The sequence below is a fragment of the Notamacropus eugenii genome, chromosome 1, assembly GCF_028372415.1.
Source record: "Notamacropus eugenii isolate mMacEug1 chromosome 1, mMacEug1.pri_v2, whole genome shotgun sequence".
NCBI lineage: Eukaryota > Metazoa > Chordata > Mammalia > Diprotodontia > Macropodidae > Notamacropus > Notamacropus eugenii.
The window spans coordinates 390,484,225-390,497,656 of NC_092872.1; positions in this window are offsets into that span (position 1 = coordinate 390,484,225).

Below are 13,432 nucleotides of genomic sequence, written 5' to 3' on the forward strand. Positions count from 1 at the left end.
TTTACCAATGAATGTTCTAGGCAGTTTCCTAAGATTATAAATTGCAGAGAAGGCCCTCACCTTCATTGGCAGAAGTCAATTTCCCACCCAAGAGTTGTCCATACCAGTAAAATCACAGGCTTAACTGCTATCTGCTTATAATATTTGAGGTTCATCTTGTGCACAAGTTAAATGGGCATAACAATAATGGTAGTAAAAATATCTCACATTTATTTCATGTTTTAAAATTTACAGAGCACTTTCCTTACAATCCCTAAGTTCATAGGATTTTAGAGTGGATGAGGTCTACCTATATACTTTAATACTTAAAAGAGTGTTATTTCAGTTTAACTTAGAAAACAATGAGGAAGCATAAACTGCAACACACTACTGATTAAAAAATGTTCAGGAGGGTCAGTATAAATATGTCATCAAAGAGAAGACATAATTTTTTTTAAAATTAAACTAATTTATTTTTAAAATACCCCTCTTAGTCCTACATGCATTGGTTGGAACAAAGTTGAGCATTATCACAATCTTCTTTGTAAAAGTTAAAGTATGTACTCTGATCACTGCTTGGGATAGTTTCTTCATTGGATTAGCCCCCATGACTGCCAAACCACTGTAACACTGTGGAGTCATCAACTCATACAAAGTTCAACAGAAAAAATTTACTGAATCTCCTCTGTTTAATGTAAATAAGGCAGGAGGCAAACAAAGAGTTTATAGTAACACTATTTTACAGAACCTAAAATGATTGTCAATTGTGTGTTAAAGCACTACATTATTAGCATGGCACAGATATATGGATTTATCATATAACCCAAAATACAAATATCATGTAATTTGTGAGTTAGCATTTTATGGTTTCTTTCTGTCAATACCTATAAATTTAATAATTAAATGTTAATTTTATATTTGTACAATAGTTTATGGAAGTAACTTACCAACTTATAAAGCAATTCCACAATTTGTGCCCTGTAAAATTATGTGTAACAATTTTACACTAACAACAGTGCAAGCAAGCTAAGCATTTTGTTCTTATATATACATACAGTAATGTACAACCAGACTGAAAAGCTGTGTATTGACTTACAGCTCCCATATTTCACAGACAGATACATTAGGAGAACTATAGATAATTACAATGTGAGTGTTGCAATGGTAATAGGATAAGACTTCAGCTCATTATGAAAACTTCACCAGGGTTTGAAAACAGTAACTACACTGGTGGAGAAAATTTTTTTTTAAATGTGCATCTCTATTTACACAAATATGCAGCAAAGCTAAAATTCAGTTTGGGATCTGTTTAAGGTGATCATCTCAGTGGTGGTTTTTAGTCCAACCCTAGCTATTAACAATCTTTTATTTCAATATTCACTGATAGGAAAGAAAGAGTCTTATGCATGGAACAACAATAAAAAACTAGCTATTTAGTGCCACTTTCCACCGACAAATCCAGATCCAACATTAAGTGATTTTTCATGTCTTCCTAAACCTGAAAAATGCACGTGAAAATTGGAAGAAATTAAAAATAAAAGCAAAGTATATCTTAATTGTTAACTTATTTGGAAGAGTCACTGTATTAATATAACTATAATAAAAAACAAGTCCTAAAGCTCTTGGTTTCATTTCATGCATGAGCTGGAACACCCATTTTTGAGAGTGAGAAATGAATAGTATTTGGCTTGAGAGGTAACAGCATCACAGTGATATCTGAAGCATTAAACAATGATAAACTAAACAAGAAAACATTAATAAGCAAAATTTGTCATAATTAAATAATCCACATTAGGTAAATAATTTCTACAATAGAGTAAGAATGCAGTACTCTTTGTATGAACTGACTGATAACAATAGCAGACTGAATGAAATTCGATTCTAAAAATATTTCAAAGAAAACTACATATGATGTTAATACTTGCATTTTAGGAATTTGACTTTTTTTTTGTTAATTTACTGTGAAAATTTGGAATGTCATTACAAATTTGGATTAAATTACTTAGAAACACATATTCTTTTAAAAGGTGGTAAATCTACTACTGTTAAGAATACTCATAATTGTTTGATCCTGTTCTTATATAATAATGAAAAGAAGTTTTATGAAACATAAAAGAAGAGAAAAATGAAATAAAAGTAAAAGTCCTAAATACACAAACGTTTATGATTTGTTCCTATGTACAGGCAGAGAAATCGAGAAGACATAATTTCTTAAGCTTATTCGCTAATGCTCAAAATTCCACAAGCTAGATCCCTGGAACAGATGAAAATGCTAATGGGAGACAAGGATAATACCAGCTTACATGGTATTTTATTATAACTACCTACAGGTTAATGAGAATAATGATTCCATTGAAATGGTTGTGTTATTTGAATTTGTACTGCACATCTCTATTAGGCTGGAACCAATGACCATATTTTACATAATTACAACTTTGAACAGTATGAATTTGAATAAGTGACCATGTTATCTGGGTTTCCTAAGAACAAATGTCACTGGTACAGATATATCTCATTTTATTACTTGGTGTTCTAGCCAATCAAGAAGTAGCTGGGGGAAAGAGTATCTGCTTCCTGAGTGTCTGAAATCTAGTGGCAACAACTGGTACCAATGGCAAGAGGTCAATGGAATGGCTACCTCAGGAGGTCCCTCACAAGAAGTGTTTAAGAAGAGAATAGATGACTGCTTGTTGGGTATGTTTTGAAGGTTATTGTTTTAGAATGGGTTATAGAGATAGTTGAGCTTTAGGGCTCCTTCTAAATTTGAAATTCTCTGATTTTATCTCTGTGATAAGACATTTTCAGAGATAACTTTAACTCTATTTCTGATATTATGCTTCCTCTAAGACTTTAATATGAGTAAAGACATTGAAAATTATTATTATTTTTTAGAAAATTATTATTTTTTGATTTACAAAAATTTGTTTTCTTATTCTCCTTTCTCCATTTAAAAAACAATATAGAACCTTTGTGTTATCTATATCTATATCAATATCTGTATATTACAAAGGTGTTGTTTATATTTATACACACACATGTATATATATGCACTAAAATATTTAAGCAAAAAAAAATTCTCATGTTAGCCTTGTCCAAAAATGTTGCTTATTAGGTCCAATATCTCTCTGTCAAGAAGTAGAGATCATATTTTACCATCTATACTCTGTACATGGTTGGTCATTGCATTTATCAGATATGAAATCTTTCAAAACGTTTTTTCTTTATAATATTGTTACTGTTATATAAATTGTTTTCCTGGCTAAGAACCCATGTGTAATGGTCTGGGTTCTAGCCCTGGTTTGGCTCCTAGCTGTGTGATGCTAAGTAATTCATTTCTCTCTGTGTCTCAGTTTTCATGAAGCATTAATTCACTTAGCATTCATTAAGCACTTATCATATAGAAGACACTGGGCGAAGGGGCAGAGATACAAATATAGCATTTAAATAGTCTCCTCAAGGAGTCAGCATTTAACTAAAAGTGGGGGATACAAAGACAACCTTACCATAAATATTTAAATGAATTACACACACAGAGTAAAGGCAATGTAATTTCAAGTAGAACTCTAACACCTGAAGAGACATGGGAGATTTTCATACAAAGGATGGCACCAGAACTGAGTCTTGCAGTAAGACAGAAAATCTAAGAGCCACAGGTAAGGTGGAAGATCACTCTACACAGGGGGAGTAGGATTTGTGAAGGTATAAATGCAGGAGATGGAATATCACATATGGAGAATAGGAAGTAGGCTGGAAAGTAAAGTGAATGATGAATGATGTCATTCTGCACTTATTTAAACACTTAGTACATGCCAAGCACTATGCTAAGAACCGTGGAAATAAAGAAAGGCACAGCAATGTCTTGCCACCTAGAAGCTTACATTATAATGGGAAAGGCAACATTTAAATAACTAAGCATATGTATGCTATATACAGACAAGATGGAAAGTAATCTCACCAAGGAAGGCACTAGCATCTGGGGAGGGGGGAATCAGGAAGAAATTTCTTCAGAAGGTGGAAACTGAGCTGAATATTGAAGGAAGCCAGGAAAGACAGGAGCAAGAGGTGAGGAGAGAGAGCTCTTTGGGTATTGGATTGGCCATTGAAAATGTTTACCATCATGGGCAGCAAGATGTCAGGCTAGATATTTTCTCCAACCTCTTAAACATCTCTAAGATAGAAATTATGTACCAAACATGAACCAATTTCAGCTGTTTTCTTAGTGTAAGAAATGTAGAATTCAAAAGAAGGTTTAAAAACATTCCCCTATATCTAGGAACTGATGCTTCCTGACCCTGAGCTCACTCAGCACTCCTCCTCCCTCCCATGCAGTGGAGCTCCTCTTGCACCAAGGACACAACACACACTTACACCCAAACCCACCCTTGCGCCTTGTTCCTTGCTCTCTCCTTCTGGTGCCATAGAGCTCCCAGAAACAGGCTGCAGAAATTTGCTCACACCTTGATAGTCAGTCTTTCATGAGCAAAAACCTGCCAGCAGCTACATCTTGGAAGCAACAGAGCTGGGGAAAGCAGACTCTGCCTGTGCCAGTGAAAACAGGTTCTGAACTGCCAGTACTAGGTCAGGGAAGTGAGGAACAGAGGGAATGGGACAGGTCACCAGGAAAGGACACCATGTGTCAACATTCCATTAAGCCTGAAGAAAAGAGTGTAGCATCCAACTGGGTCTAGTTCTGGCCACCCAAAATTCATTTGGGGCAGAAACCCAGGCTATTGAACCATGGAATTTCCATCATGAAAGGAGTCTGAGACACTTGGAGCTCTAAGCCCCAAGGAAATCCGAATCAAAGGGAAAGGAGTGAGGAAGTGAGTGTTAAGGAAGACAAGGGAGATGGAAAAAGACAGAAAGTACCAAAAATTTCAGGAAGATGAAAATTTGAAGATCTTGAACATAAACAATTAAATCAGCAAGGAAAAAAAGGATAACAATAGAAGAAAATATGGCTTCCAGATGTAGTAAATGAATTCAGGCATCTGTGAATAAATACTTATAAAAAAAGGAAAATGATCCAACATTGATGAGAAAGAAGACCTTGTGGAATTTGAGGAAAACTTGGAATTACAACATACTGTTCCTGAGTGGCTCAAAGAAGTCAGAATTAGGAGGGCAGAATTTATGGTCTCAGATACTGACCAGGTGTGACTCTGGGCGTCACTCAATGGTCTAGTCTAAATAATGAACAAAATGAAAAAACTTGTATCTGCGATGGCAAATCTTACCAAAGAAGTGAAAGGAAGAATAAGAGATTAGGAAGGTAAATACTGTACACAGAACTGAAGGATAACTTGGAAGAATGAGAGCAAAAAAGCCCAATAACATTAAAAGAAAATATATTCAGTACACAAGTAAAACATACTGAACTCTAAGATAAGCTTTGCACAGACAACCTCAAAATCATGTCTCCCAGAATAATATGAAAAGACAAAAAACCTTAACACCACAATGAAGGACATAATCAAAAACAACCCGGAACTTCTAAACATAGAAAATGAAATTCCAAATGAAAAAATTCACAGCTCACCTCCAGAAAAAATCCCAAGGTTGCAAACTCCAAGACACATAGTGGTTAAATTTAACAATTCAATTCTTAAAAAAAGAAGTCCTGCAAACCATCAGGAGAAAGACCTTCAAATACAAAAGAAAGGACATTCAAATAATGCAAGACTATTCCCCCCAGAAATAAGGATAGAGAATAGAAAATTGTGTTCCAAAGAGCAATGGAGCTCAGGATGCAGCCCAGGATGACATATTCTGCAAATCCTAGTGTAATCACAAGGGACAAAATATGGATATTCAATAATAAAGAAGAATTTTTAGAAAGAAAATCAGAATTGAAGAAATTCTTTGCCTCTTGAATACCCCAAATAGCAGAAATGCAGGAGGAATGAATAAATGCAGTAGGAAAGGATAGTAACAGAAACAGAATGACAATGAAAAGACCATTTAGAGACTTCTTTCCAAATGCACACAAAAAGACAGGGGTAAAGGTGGAAATCTGGTAGATTTAAGAGCTAATAGGTAGACAGGAGGTTTTAGGGACAAAATCTAGCAACATGGTACCTACAGTTGAATGCTTCTTTTGTGGGACTACATAACAATATTAAAGGAAGTAATGGAGCACAAAAGGGGGAAAGAGAGGAGTGAGGGATGTGTCTTTGTTAAATCTAGTGAGTGATGTGCCTAGGAATGTGGTCTCAGAAAGAGAAGATCCTACTGGGGAGTGGATGAGGAGGAGAGAAGAAAAATTGAAAAGGTAGGTGTAAAGAAGGCCTTACTTTGGAGGTGGGAGGGGTTTCCAGTGATGAATATTCATATGACTATAAAGGAAGACAAGGACCTAACTTTGGATTAGGTGCTGAGGACTTGGTGCTTGAAAAGTCTACTTATTCTAGTTTGGGGGTGTGGGGTGTGACATTGAAGCCTCTGGGAGCAAACGGAACCCAGAGGAGTGGGAAAGCATGGGCACAGGGAGATTTCCAGGCAAATTTAGGAAAAAAATGGTCAACAAGAGAAGTTATAGATCAGTGGTGGGCTATAATGATGAAAGGGGTGTACCATAGGGTAGTGGTATGTGGCTCAGCGAATACTGCACCAGGTCTGGAGTTGGGACAATCTGAATTCAAATCTGGTCTCACACTTACCAGATGTGACCCTGGGCAAGTCACTCATATTCGCCTCAATTTCTTGATCTGCAAAATGGGGATAATAATATCACCTACCTCCTAGGCTTGTTTTGAGATAATAATTGTAAAGCACTTAGTATAGTGACTGGCATGTGGTAAGTACTATATAAACATTAGCTGCTATTATTATTAATCATTATTGATCTGAAAATGAGGTACAATGGAAAAGGGGCATCCCTGGGGTGAGCCCTACAAGGCACTGGCAGAAAATATTTAGCAGGGAAACCCTAGAGGAGATACGTGGAAGCTTTGATAGCGTGAATAATGCAGAGAAAAGAGAGAGAATTAAAGTCTGGAATAAACAAAAAGAGACAAAAGAAAATGAGAGATATCCTTTCTGGAAAGTAGTGCAAAACATAAAATTTAGAAACTAAGAAACAGGGGTACCTGAGGGGAAGGAGAGAAAGGGGGGATCAAATAAAAGAAGGCATCGGGGTGAAGGTAAGAGAGCCAATGTGAATGGTCACCTAAAAATTAGTAAAGTAAATGGAATAATATAATACTGTGTTTATAGTAGAAGAGAAAACTTGAAACTGAAAAGCTTCTGCACAGACAACATTAATGCATCTAGAAAAAGAAGGGAAGTGGTCAAAAGGGGAAAAATAAATCTTTGTATCAAATTTCTCTGATGAGGGTTTGCTAGGTGGTACAGCGACTAGAGCACTGGGACTGTCAGAAAGATCAGAGTTCAAATTTGACTTCAGACACTTACTAGCTGTAGGAACCTGGACAAGTCACTTAACCACAACATGCATAAAAGTGGAGAAGGAAATGGAAAACAACTGTAGTATCTTTGCCAAGAAAACCCCATGAGCAATATTGGCATGCCATGGTTCACAAGATCATAAAGAGTTATACATGATTGAATAACTGAACAACATCCAAGATATAGAGATAGTCTCCTCTCTCTCTCTCTCTCTTTCTCTCTCTCTCTCTCTCTCTTTCTCTCTCTCTCTCTCTCTCTCTTTCCTTCTCTCCCTCACTCCCTCTCTTTTTTCTCTCTCCCCCCTCCCTCCCTCCCTCTTTCTACACACACATACACACACATATACAGATATATATATACATATATGCATTTATATGACAAATAGACATTTTCTAATAGATAAATAGGCAAAGGATATGAACAAACTGTTCTTGTAAGAACTTCAGAGTATTCAAAACCACATGAAAAAAATGCTCCTAGTTACAGACAATAAGAGAAATACAAATCAAAACATTCTGAAAGTTTCATGATCACACCTTGGAAATTGCAAAAAATGACCCCACTCAATGTTGGAGAGGTTGTAGAAGGATAGATATACTAATACATTGTTAGTAGAACTGTGAAATGGTACAAACATTTTGAAAAGCAATTTGGAATTATGCAAATGAAGTGATTAAAATTTCAATACCCTGTGAAGAAGAGATTCCATTACTGAGCTTATATCCCAAGGAAGTCATTCATAAGAAAAAAGTTCCCATATACTTTAAAACATTTCTAGCAGCTGGAGGTCCAGACCATGTTTCCCTCTCTTGGATGAAGGAGCCCTCTCACTGACCTTTGAAGCTCTATGTGGCATTTGTGGGTTGAACAATCTGGGAACTCTTGCCAGTGGCACCCTGTAGCCTGTTCCAGGTCCTGCCCCTGCTGCCTGCTGGTCTGTGTGTTGCATGCTGGAAAGAAACACTCAAAAATCAAAAATAAACATTTGTCTTATGAGATGGTTATCTGGGAGGGGGAAAGATACATGGAAAACTACAGTGATGTAAGAAACAAAAAAAATCACTAAGCACTAATTTTTTAAAAGAAAATGCGTAGAGTTAGGTGATTGAGTGTCTTGGGTGAGGATTAGCAAAAAAAAGCCATAGTATCATAGGCTATGTGGAGGCAAGTTAGAAAATTAGTCTGGACAGGTAGGCTAGAATGAAATTGTGGAGGGATTTAAAATGTATGTCAGACAAATTTGTACTTTGTCCTAGAGGAAATGGGGAGACACTGAAACTTTTTAAGCAAAGGAGTAATATGGACACCATATTTTAGGAAAATTATTTTGGTAGCTATGTAGCAGATGAATTGGAGACAGGAGAAGCTGGAAGCAGGGAGACCTCTTAGGGATGCTATTGCAACAGTTCAATAAAAAGAAATGAGATGCTGAGCTAAGGTGAATTAGATTTTTCTTAGGTACCTTCCAGTTCATAGGATTATAATTCATAGGAGCTGATGAAATTCTCCTTTCTGCCTAAGTGGGTTGGACCTTGCCCAACTTCTTTTTCAGAAAGTCTTTTCTAGATAAATGTGGGCCCCATTTTCTGCTTTCTCATTCTATCTTCAGCTCTAGAGAAGGAATGGGCCCATCCAAAGGCATGTACAGTAGAATGTGAGACTAATAAGTGGTGAACACTGGAAGGGAGGAAATAAAATAAGAGCCAAATAGGGGAATAGTGATATTGACGAAAGAATAATGATTCTGGATACTTTGACCATTTGCACTGGAGCCATTGTACTAAAATGTCAGAGAAATCTAAGGACTTATCTCAGTTCCACAGTCCATTCAATTTTTCAGACAAGACAAAGGTTTTGGATAAACAGAGGGAAAAGGTCACTTTACTCTTACCTAACTTACATAGAAATAACATAGTCAGAAGGCAAGGTGTCAGAAGATTCCCTTTATTTGGGACTGTAACTTGGGAGTGAGGGTGTAATAGATACTTGTGACTAATTGAGGCTCATTGAAGAACTTCCATTTTATTTTATTTTCACTTTTAATAGCTCTTCTGTGATATCATGAATGGCATGTTTGAAAAAAAGAAGGTGGTATCAGTATCAGTTGGTATACTGCATACATTTTCCCAGATTTCCTGAGTGATGGTTATAAGCCAAGAAAGTGAGAAAGTACCGTCAAGTATACTCAGGCATTTTAAGCCATTGATCTCTAATATAAAGGCTACATTGGGGGATCATCCAAAATTGGTCATTGAAGGAAATAGTTCTTTTTTGCTGTACTAAATAATAATCCTACCTAACTTGCAATCACTGAGACAGAGGTGGACACAATAGGTATTAAACAATTGTATATTGTGGCATGAAGGAGAGCTATGTATTTAAAAGTCAGTTATTAGAGGGCTATGACTTTTCAATATCTTTGACCAGTGACCTATGAATGCACCTTTGAAAAGACTCTGAGATTATTTTGGAATCTTTTGGTATATTTATGATATAGGTTAAAAAACTCAGAGAGAAAAGAGTAATGGAAATGCTTCCCTGTGTGAATATTCTGAGCCAGATTTCCAAGAAAAGATACTTGGGAGAGGTTCATCAAATAAGATCATAATGCCTCCTACTTCAGACACTGAATTAATGCAGAGGAAAATCTTCATAGCTGCCGGAGAACTACAGCAGATATGAAGGGAAAAATAAACCTATCACAGTGGAATTTTCCCTCCATCTCCAAACATGACCATGTTACTAGATGTACTAGTTACACCATGGCACACTGCAGTTTAAAATGTTATGTAGCTACATGACCCAAAGAGGTAGAGAAGGTACTAACTTACTTTAGTAGAGGGAAATTCCTTATTTGGAAGTTCCCTCTATCAAGGAAATTGTAGTTTCTTATCCCTGTGGGAAGCAGATAGAATTGTACTCCGAATGGATCCTCTATGAGATGCTGCCCTTGTTCCCAAGAAGTAGTATTTCCCTAAAAAGCAGAGAAGAAATATGAATTCTTGCTGGCATATACTACTGAGACAGCCCAAGAATGACCGGCATCAGATACAAGACAGCAGAAACAACTGCGAGAGAGTCTCAGAAGGATTGAATTTGTTGTGTGGTGTGCGTTAAAAATGGAAAGTCGATTTGTTATACTACAATAATGCTTGAAGATGCCTTATGGGTTTGGAAAATACTTGGGACCTTCACATTAGGCTCCTAACTATGATCTAAGTTGATGGTGAAAAAGTTTCTGGCTTCACATAGAGATTAGAAAAGGTATGTCAGGAAGTGATAATTAAAGGTACTGTGACCTCCAAGTTGGTGATCTATATTTCAATTGCACAAGGCTCAGGGAGACCTTAGATGATAAACTTTTATTGTGGTAACTACAGCTATCTGAAAAGTAGAGTTACACTTATAGTTTTTCACAATTGATAGAACTGATAGGGAAGAAGAATGAAGAAACAGTTAAAAGAAATTCTTAAAAGAATTGAGAGACTGAAAAATAGTTTGGTATACTAGCAGTCTCAGTACTAATGACTAGGGTGAAAGACCCTACTACCCAAACAGTGGCAGACATTGAATGCTATAGTCCAGGATGGTGCTAAACGTCTTCTGTCACTACTCCTCCCCTGTCAAGTTATGCTAGACTTGAGGGGGCTTGAGTTCATAAGTCAAAGGATTCACCATTGGAGGCTTCCCAAGGGAGCTAATTAGGAAAGGCTTACTTGTTACTTCTTGAATTGTTACAGAATCACAGAACTGTTATCACCCTAGGCATAACCGACATGGTAAATAGAGAAAAGAAAAAAAACAAACAAACTCTGTATACCAGAATTTATAGTAATTCAATACAATAAAATGGAACAGTGGTGGAACAAAGTCAAAGGATCTGAGTTTGGACCACAGCTCTGCTAGTTACCCTCTTTGTGATCCTATGGTATACAGAGAATTAAATTAGGTATGGAGAAGATACAAATTTATAAAAGACATAGTCCCCTCGAAGGGACTTACAACCTTGCAGGGATCTCTGTTTGGGCAGGAAGGAGGGTGGGCATCAGAGAATTATTCTCAGACCCTCCCTTTAAGGAGGGGGCCTTTTGCAGTCATCTCATCATCTCCTGCTTGCCTGATATCCTGGACCCCATGATTGCCTCTAGCAACTCTTCTTCCAGCAAGATTGAATCAACTCTGAAACTCATTCCTGCTTAGAACCCCTTGGCATCTCTCTTTATTCTTTGGATCTCTATTTCCCTCATATTAGAGAAGGAGGAGGGTGGACATGAGATAGTTTTTCTCATATTCTCCATCTAAGGAAGGGGCCCAGTGCAGCTACCCCATCATCTGTCCCCCAGCTGCAGGATTTTATCATGTCCCCATATCAGGTCCCCTCCCTGCCCTACTCTTTAGCTCCTTTTTATGAATTGTCTTGCATTAGATTTTGAGCGTCTTATGATTACTGTCAATAGCAATAATCTGTGAGTTTCTTGAGAGGCCAGAAGTTATCTTTTTCCTCTCTTTGAATCCCCAACATTTAGCACAGTGCCTGGAACATAGTAGACTTTTAATAAATGTTTATTGATTGATGAATGGTGATAAGGCACCAACGGAGATAGTTATATTATATCCCATTCTATGGTAAACACAAAAGGCAAAGAGACAAGACAGAGGAGCTATTATTTTCCAATGACTCTCTTTGGGCCACTTTATCTAGGCTCACAGGCTGATGTGATAACAAAGGTTGATCAGATAAAGTGCTTGCCAAAGAGTCTCAGGTAGTTATTTTAGTTGAATCATTCTAGGAGCAATACTTAAGGCAACCTGTCTTTGTATCTTCAGTGCTTTGCAAATAGTAAATACTTAATAAATGTTTGTTGGAGTATACTGAATAGTAGAAGAACTAAGACCTACTTGACCTTAGTGAAAAGAAATACTCCTATAATGGGACATAACTCACACTTAGAATTTCAAAAAGCAGTCCCAAGTATTATTCACAGTTACCTTACTGTGCCCAGAACCCAGAAAATTATTGAAGTTTCCAGCTGGATTGGGACCTTTGAGGAGATATGAGTGCATATTTTTGACTGAAAGCAGGAACCCAATACCTGAACATCCTATACAATCCTTGCTTCCTGTATGGCAAGGCAGCATAGTTAGAACATATAGTTTCCCTCCAGCTTAGGATTTCACAATGATCCCTGAGCTGCCAACGTCATTGGCAGATCCTGAGATGTTTTGTTTTAGAGTTTCCAGTGACTGAAGATTGCAAAGGACCTCTGATGGAGGAATGTATTGTTGAGTCTGGAATATTTTCACTGCATGGGTAGGATATGAAATATACCTGGGGTAGCACACATATTCCATGACTCCTCACTATTTTGAAAAGTATTTCAAAAAATTACTTTATTGAAAGTGCTACCAGAAAGAACTATTAATTAATGGCATTATTATTGAGGCTCAAAGGCTTACTTGTGTTATATGAAAGAAGATTTTGAGATTTAGAATGCGTATGGATTACCAGACCCTGAATGAGTGAACTAATAAGTAGAATAGTGTTGCATGTCACAAGTTCAGGATTCCCAAACTTCTAGTTGGTTCTGTATATTAGATTTTTTTTTGAAATTGACATAACCATATCCCCATGACAAAGAAAGATAATTAAATGACTGTTTAATTTGCTTGATGGGCTTACACTAATTTAAGCACATGCCACAAGAAATTTCCAGTGTATCAGTTGTTTTCAGCAACTCATTAGAAATATAAAAGGTGAATGTAAGAATGAAAGATAGATGTGGATATAAAGTTGCTTTTCCCCTTGGATAGTTTTATTGTATTTGGAAAAAGATAGTAAAAACAAGGAAGTAACTCATGGTGTTACCTGAGATGAAGGATACTGTTCTCGAACTGTTCATTGATACGTCAGTTTTGCCAAATATCTGTTACCAAGATTAGCCACATAGTATCTCAAAGAAAAGTGAGTTTTGACCATAAGATGATCACAAAGCCAATGAACTTGAGAGTTGGAGTAGACTTTAGTAGCCATCTAGTTCAGCTCATA